Source organism: Crocodylus porosus, unplaced genomic scaffold (genome assembly GCF_001723895.1).
Source record: "Crocodylus porosus isolate Cpor-Errol unplaced genomic scaffold, CroPor_comp1, whole genome shotgun sequence".
In the NCBI taxonomy this organism is placed as follows: domain Eukaryota; kingdom Metazoa; phylum Chordata; order Crocodylia; family Crocodylidae; genus Crocodylus; species Crocodylus porosus.
In genome coordinates, this window is record NW_017728945.1 from 1,778,039 (window position 1) to 1,786,424 (window position 8,386).

Sequence of the window (8,386 nt, forward strand, 5' to 3'; positions counted from 1 at the left end):
TATATGGTGCTGCAGGGGCTGAATCTCAGAGCCTGGGGAACCAGGCACCATGTGAAACGTACTACAGCTCTCCAGCCTTCTGCCTCCTCTGCGGAGAAGATGATGTGGCTGTGTTGTTTTTATTTGTGCTTGTTTCTTCTTGGGGAGGAGTTGGGCAGGCAGGACTTGTGCATGCAAAACCGAAGAGTAGACAATCCTCAATGTCCCTGTGGCCCTGCAGACAGTCAAGGTACTTTAAATTGCAAAGGAAGGTATATGTATATATATTCCCTCTCTTCCTCTCTCTCTCTCTCTCTTTATATATATATATATATACACACATAGCTATATTTTTTTGTAATATGAGTTTGAAATTGCTGCTTTTTGTTTCTTTAACTTGCACATTCATCTTGGGGTTGGTCCTTGGGTTTTTTGGTATTGTTCGGCGCGAAGATGCTTATCCGCCCCTTGCTTTCATATTCAGCTTTGTTCCTAGGAGATGGGGGCAGATTCTCAGCTGGCATAAAGGCCCTGATGCTCCAAAGCATTTCTGCGCATGCGGGTCCCCATCCAACCGAACGCAGCCTGTTACAGCCCAGCCTTGCTAGCGCGGCACGTCTTGTGAGCCTTAAGCACATGCTTAAGTGCTGTGCTTAGGAGAAGCAGGCTGCCAAAGAAGGGCCAAGCGCTGCTTCATGGAGGTCAGTGTCACCATCCCCATGTATCAAGTGAAGCCTGTGCATTGCTCTTGCAGGAGCAAGGGCTAAGTCAACAGAGCAGTTTATCCCAGCAGAAGGTCTACCTCCATTCTCTTACCTTCCCCTCTTCTCCCCCAAACAGGTGGTTTCAAGGGTAGAAGTAGAACTTTTTGCATTAAGGCCCCTTTATTGGGCAAATCTGGATCTTTATGTAAGCGGAAGCATTGGAATGACTACTAAGAACATCCATTCCCCGCCAGGCTCCCCCATCCATTACTCAAGTGCAAGTCCGTGCCCAGCTATATCCCTACCGGGGTTGCCTGGGGCTTCCCTGATTCCGTTTTGGACCTCCTGAGGTTCTGCATGCTCCAGAGTCCTGTTTGTATGGATGCTGAGGATGATGAAGGTGATGGTTTTACACACACACACAAAAAAAAGAAGCGACCAGCAGGAACCTGAAATACATCAATACCAAAAATTCTGACAAAGTAGTGCCTCTGACTTCCCTGCTGGTCTGACTTGCTTTTTTTTCCTGGGTTCCCCTCCCTGCCCTGGAGTTTCGGGTGGGGACAAGCAGCCAGGGTGGGATGTTTGCTTGTATGTTCCACACACTGCACCGCCTCTGTCCAAGAGGAAGCCCTGCTTCCCTTTCATGCCATGCTGTCAGGAAGCGGGGAAAGGGGCAGGGGCCCAGCAGCTGAGCGGAGTCTCCTTTTCGTGAGACCTGGAGGCTCTTTGTAGCGAGAACCCCCAGGGTTCCCCTCCAGCCTCTCCCTTTATAAAACCTGGGATTTCACTTGCGGGAAATTCTGTTTTTGTGAATGGCGGGACAGAGTAGTTGCATAAAATTGGAGCTGACAATCGGGGACAAATGATTTCTCTGTCTCCCCTCTTGAGCCTGACCTGAAGCAGCAGGGGCTGTGGGTCAGGTTCTCAGAGCCTGGCTCCTTGGATAAGGCAGCCCATTCAACGGCCTGTCTTGGCGCGTGAGCCTGGTAGCGACTGGCAGTGGGGTTGGTGTAAACTGGACAATCAGTGCCGCCATTCTCAAAATAACAAGGCTTCTGAGCATGCCCCTGCCTGGGGCTGGGGAGCGTGGGCCTGGGGCTCCTGAGAGCATGGCCGGCAGGGACACGGGGCTTTCCCCACCTTTCAGCACATGTCAATGTTCAGCAGCCGCCGTTCATCATGGGGAATTTTGTGTTTCCATCCAACGTCCCTTTCCGTTGTGGTTTTTCCATGAGGATGATGACAACGGCAACGATGCAAGCGCTGGGAAGAAGATATTTCTCTGAGAAACGCTGAGACCGAGTGGAAAGTTGTTTCTTTTCTTTTCTTCTTTTTTTTCCAGTGGGGAGGATATTTTCTTCCTTCCTTTCATTTATATTTTACAGACATTACGGTAATAGTTATTCTGTTTCTTGCTTCTTGCTTGCTGTACCACATTACACACATAAACGCACCAGGGAAAGCAGAGCCCAAGGGCGCGCAACGCATGGATGGCTTCTTAGATGGTGCCTTTGTCGGCAAAGCTCTCCGATCAAAATCAACTCCCCCAATGTTGCAATCCACCCCTCCCGCCGTCTGCCCCAGGTCTCCACCTGCATGTACTGCCTCCCTTTCTCCCAGCTCCAGGCCCCCATGCTTCAATAGCCCCTTTGCTTGCTTCCCTGGTGCCTCACAATATTTGATTATAACATTGTATGCAGCCATTACTGATTAGCAGATGCTCCTACCTACATACAATTTACTGAAAGTGACTAAGGTTTTTTTTCCCCCCTATGCAAAAAAAAAAAAAAAAAAAAAAAAAAAAAAAAAAGAAAAAAAAAAAAAAAAAAATGTATAAAAATTAAACAAGCTATGCTTCAACTCTACCGCTGTGTCTGGCCTTTCTTTGGCACCTCCTGACCCTGAGGCTAGCTTCTCTGCTCCCACCTGGGGGTCTGTGTCTTTTATCTCAGCTGGGGAAACTGAGGCATGGAGCAGGGCAGTGATACCTGGTCCCTTATTTCTATTCATACTCCCTCTGTTCAAGAGTAGTATTCCACCGGGTAGTGGCAGCACCTCCTTCTGCCTCAGTTTTCCCATCTGTGCAGTGGCCGTGTCCCCTCTGGACCCGCTCATGGGTCTTCAGGAGATCCTGTATGGTTTTAGATTTTGCCTTTGGGAAAGCTGTCCCTATTGTTTTGAAGGTGGGGAAGCTGAGGCACGGCAGCCCCGTAGCAGAAAAAAACTGAAGCCCTTGTGAGGTGCCACCGCGTCTCCTTGGCCCCAGTGCAGCGGCCAGCACGCTGGCCTCCTCCTGCCATAGGGTTAGTCATCCACCGTGAGTGCAAAGACGATCAGGATCACCCTTAAAGGTCCATCCCAGCCCTGTGAGCTGCTGACTGCCAGGGGCAGTAGGAACGGGCTTCGGTCATTGCCCCACTCGGGACTCGAGGGGGATCTGACCTGTCTCTGGTCACGTAGCAAGGCTCTGGGATTGGAACCCCACTGTCCTAACTGGCTCCCCAGGGAGGGAGGTATGAGCTGTGCACCCCTTCCAGCTTCGTCCTGGTTGGTGCCGGTGGTCTGGACCGGAGGGCACACATGCCCTCTAACACACGGGTCCCTCACCTGGTGTTGGGCACTGAGGTCGTAGAGCTGGCTTGGTTCTTTTCAAAGGGCTTCTGCCTCGTAGCCTTCCTCCCACTGCACCAGGGGCAGGAGGTCTCTGCCCCCTGGCCTGGCAGGGGACCTTGGGGATCACATTCACCTGTCCCCAATGTGGGCACCTAGCCCCCTCTCCCCCGCGCGGCACCCCCTGTGGAAGAGCACCCACGCGCCCCTTGAACCAGCCCAAGGCTGCCCAGGCCTGGGGCACGTCACCAAGGTGGCGCTCCCAGCTCAGCGTGCAGCAGGGTCACGACAGCAGGCTGCAGTGGCTGAGGGCAGGAGGCACGGGGGAGGGGCGGCCTGAGCCCCCTTGCGCTGTCCGTCTGCCCAGCTGGATTAGGGATCTGCGGCTTAGCAGGGATTACGGGCACTGACATGAAATACCCCAGCAGCCAGATGCCTGCACCCTCCAGAGTGACCCACTTTGGCGCTGCCAGGCTCAGGGCCTCTGCCACTGCACAGGGAAGGGACCAACATCGGGTGTGGGGGCAGGATCCTGGCCCAAAGGGACATGGGGCCCCCAGACTTCAGGAGGGGATGTACCCAGCCCCGACCCCGCCTGTCCTTGTGGCTGTGTCCGGGCCTGTGTTGTGCTGCCACGGGCATAGCCAGCAAGTGCCCTGCCGTGAGTCCCGCGTGACACTGCCGCTCAGGGTCCCACTGCCCCCGGACCCCTGGCAGGAGGCGCTGGGGCAGGCAGCGAGGATGCCTGGGGACTCTGGTCTCTGCTCTCCATGGGCTGGAAAGAGCCAAAAGCACTGGGGCCAGACACACACCAGTGTGAACCCCACCCAGGCCCGCCAGTGCCCCTCACTCCTGACCTGCAGCCCTTGGGCATCCCACGCTTGAGCGCCATTCACACAAACTGAGCTGATCTGCAACTTCCCACCCCCTCTGCTACTCAGGTGCTGGTGCCCTCCATCCCAACTCCAGCTGGAGGGGGGGCATCAGCTTCCCTGAGCCCTTGAGCAAGAGAAACCCCTGGGAGCTAGGCCTGCCTTACCTAGGTACCACCCAGGGCCAGGGCGCAGCAGCTGTCCCCCACATCTTCCCAGAGACCCCTCTGCCTTGGCTGAGCAGGGCCCCAATGCTCTCACTGGAGCAGCTCCCACTGATCAGACATCTTCCTGGAGGCCTAGGCCAGGTCTGGACCCTGGGCTCAGATCCAACAGCCAGCTGGCCCCTGTGGCCTCCGTCCTTGTGGGCGAGGTGGCCGGTAAGGGCTCAGATGGGCAGAAGTGGAGTGGCTTTTACTGGCGGAGGCTGCTACTCTGCTGGAGGCTGCGGTGCCAGTGAGGGGACATGTTTGGGTGACTCCTGCCCCCTGGCACAAGGATTAAGCTGAGTCCCTTGACACCCCTGCAAGCCCACTTGGTATTACTTTTATGCATGTTCCCCATGAAGGTGGCCCAGCCAGCACTGTGCAGGGGTCCCAAACAAAAGGTCCTGAGCCGCTGCCTGGGCACCAGCCCCTGGTCTGGCCCAGCCCCTCCCTGCTCTATGCCTGTGCTTGGTGGTTACCACTGGAGGCCTCTGTGATGCTCCTGGCCAAACCCACCCATCTCTGGGGCTCGCAGCAGGGAGGCAGGGCTGGGAGCAGCTGGCCCACAGGAGCTCTGGGGCAACAGATGGACTTGGGCTTCCTGCTGCTTTGGACTCCAAGGCAACTCCTGGCACCGCTCCCTGGGCACTGAGTCCCAGGGTGCTGGCTGCCCACCCTGCAGGACCCGGTCCCGTGGGGGTCTCAGAGCTCGGACACGTGCCTGGGCCTCACGCCAAAGGTTTGAACTGGGCTCTCCCTGCCAGGCCTATGCATTACCCCTGAGCTAAGCACAAGCACCCACCCAGGGGCCTGAGCCTGACTCTGATGCAGAGACAGGAGGGTGTCAGCTTCCCTGTCCCTAGTGCTGCCCTGGGCTCCTCTTGTGCTGTGGATCGGGTGGTGAAGCACCAGACATGTCCGTGCAGGGGCAAGGAGCCCGTGCTCCCCCAGGGCTGCGTCCCTGCTTCCGCGTCCTGCCAGATGGCATCTGTGGGTCAGGTCCCGGGTCACTTGTCTGATCCACTCAAGGGGCAGAACTGAGTGCCGGGACATGCAGGGCCAGGCTACGCTGGGCAGACCTGGGGTAGCAGCACAATGGAGGGTGCTCGGAGCACAGTGGCAGCGCTGGAAAGGCGCCACATACAGCAAATCCACTTTGGCCCATCGGGTGTGCATTTCAGCTGGAAGCCACTGGCTGGAGCTGCTCAGACTTTTCCAGGAGCCCCTGTCCCAGCAGCCCCGAGCCTCACCGTCCTCTCACCCTCCTGGGGGCAGAGCAGTGTTATGAGCCACCTTACGGCTGGGGAAACTGAGGCAGGAAGATTAACCCAAGGCCACACACGACCTCCACGGCAGAGCTACAGCTCCAGGCCTCAGCGATCCCCAGCCAGCCCTGGCACTGCAGACTCCGGCAGCCCTGGCATTGCACGCTTAGCCCATCAGCAGGGCAGGTACAAAGGCACCACAGAACAGCCGGCATCGATGTCCTGGGATCCTTCACTACACACTTCCCCACATCGTCCCCACTGGGCCCAACCAGCCCTTCTTCCATCTCAGCTTGTTTTCAAGTCAGCTCAGCCAAGGCCCAGAGCCGGCGCCTCGCTCTAGCCAGGGCTCTGCAGCCTGCGATGGATAGAAACACTCCCATTCATTTTAATTGAATACCATGGAGGCTTTTAGAGGCCTCCTGGCTGCAGGCTGAGATGCTGCCAGCTACAGGGGAGCTGGAGTCTCCATTATCATTATTTTATTATACAGGCAATAGGCCAAGTGGTTAGAGCCGGGGCACAGGGTGCCTGAGTTCTTCCCCATGGCTGCGGTGACCGGCCCTGGGGCTTACAGCTGGAGCAAGACTATTAACTTCTAGCCTGGGCTAGTGACTCCAGCAGGATGCCTGGGTTTTCTGCCCAGGGTTGCTACTGACTTGTGACAGGGAGCGAAACCATGAGGTGGGAGGGGAGGCTCTAGCTGGGGGCAGGAGAGGTCCCGGCTGGGCTGGGATGCTGCTCGCTGCCCCCAGCCCAAGCTGAGCCTGAAGCCTGGTTTGCCTTGATTTGGCTCACATCAAAGGAAGGGGCCTGGTGCCTCCTGGTGGGCAGCACGGTGCCCTGCACAGCTGGAGAGGGGCAGGGCAGGGCAGGGCAGGGCACGCTCCGCCAGGCCTGGAGCCCTGCGCTCCCGGGTCCAGCCCCCTTCCCAGAGCCCAGGATTTCAGTGCTGGGCACTGCCAGGCCCGTCACTTCCCCGCGAATGGGGAGCTCCCCTCACCAGCCCCTTACCCAGCCATGGGCTCCACAGGCAGCCGTAACCCACCCCTTGGAGGGCAGCAGCCAGCAACCTTTTCAAGCAATAGGATGGATCAACCCAGCTCCAGTCCAACATGGGCCAAGCAGCTTCCACAGCACGCCAGAAGCAGGGGGCTTCATCTGCACCCACGCCAGCCTAGGCAGCTGGAAGCTGTGCCCATGTCACCACTGCTTTCCCCAGCCCCTGACTCAGCTTGCAGTGGGTGGGAAACTGAGCCAGAGCCTCTGCTAGAAAGCCGGGGTAGGAGAGGGGAGCAGAAATGGAGAAGCAGGGGCAGCCTAGATGCCGCAGCTTGGCGAGGTTTGTGGGTAGCATGTCAAGGCCACAGCTGGAAGTTGTCCAGCCCTGGCGGGCATGAGCACAGGAAAAGCCCTGGGCTCCATGAGTCACATCCAGTGGCTTTGCAGGTCATATCTGGCCCGCAGGCTGCTGCTGCCCCCTGCACTAGGTACCTGGGGGAGGTGGGCGGGTAGAAGGAGGGTTATGGGAAAACAAGGGATGTACACCTACCCATCCAGCACTGCCCAGGGAGGGGGGTGGGGGGAAGGACCAGCAACGGCGGCTGCATGGAGCAAGCGCAACCACTGTGAGAGCTGCCGACAGCTTTGCACCAGCCTCCCCTGTTGCTCTCAGGCACCTCTGAGCCCAATGGCCTGGAGTGACCCATCAGCACTAGCCCAGGGCTGGGACCCCAAGCCGGTCAAAGCAGCCATCATCTCTCCTGGGTGTTCGTGCTCCTCTCTGGTCACAGTCGAAAGGGGGTGCCCAGCTCCTGGGATCCCAGTGCACAGGCAGACACAGAACCATGGTAGCAGTGTGGACAGGGCACCCTGTGCAGTGGCCCCTGTTCGACGTAAAGTGCTTTAGGCTAGCTGGGTGCTCCGGGGTCTCCCCATGGCGCTGCAAGCGTGTGAGCCCAGGGGCACCTCCACCTGCAAGCAGGAGCCCCATGTGGTGACAGCGCAGGAGCTCTGCACGCTGCCAGCCCCGCGCCCCAGCAACTGCAGAGCTCCAGTCAGGCCACTGAGCTCTGGTGCCAGGGCTGCAAAGGGGTGCTGGCCGGAGGAGGGGGTGGAAGCCCTGGCATGGTAGCCCCTGGTCAATCCATGGGGCAGTTCAAGCCATTCCAAGCGCGGGGCTCAGGCTCTCTGCAGAGCCAGGCAGCACTGCTGCACTCCCACCTTCAGGGCTGTGACCCCTTCTGCTCCCTACAGACCTCAGCTGACAGCGCTGCGGTACTTACGCTCGGGTCCCCGAGATCGGATGCTTGTCTCTGTGCCCGTGAGGGAAGAAGCTTTTATTCATCGCTCCTGCCAAGGCAGATTGGACACCAGAGCCCAAGTCTGCAGCAGCAGCCGAGGAAGACCCAGGGTCTGACTACTAGGCCCAGTGCTGCTCTCCTGCTCCCCGTCCCCACCCTCCCATCCCTGCTCTGCCAGGCTTTCCCCAAGGCGGGGGGTAGTTGCAGGGTCTCGCCCGCAGGTGGCACCCATCAGCCGTGTTTCCTAGAGAGGCTCTGCCCAACTGGGCAGGGAGGGGCAGCCTCCTGGGCCCTTCAAGGCCAGCAAGGGCAGGGGCTGTGGGGACTGGAGCACCTGTGTCCTGTCTTCCCAACAGCAGTTGCAGGCTCTGGAGAGGCAGTCTCAGCCTGTAGCAGCGCCAAGCCCAGCTACCTCCTGCAGGGGCTGGCCCTGACCAGTCCCCA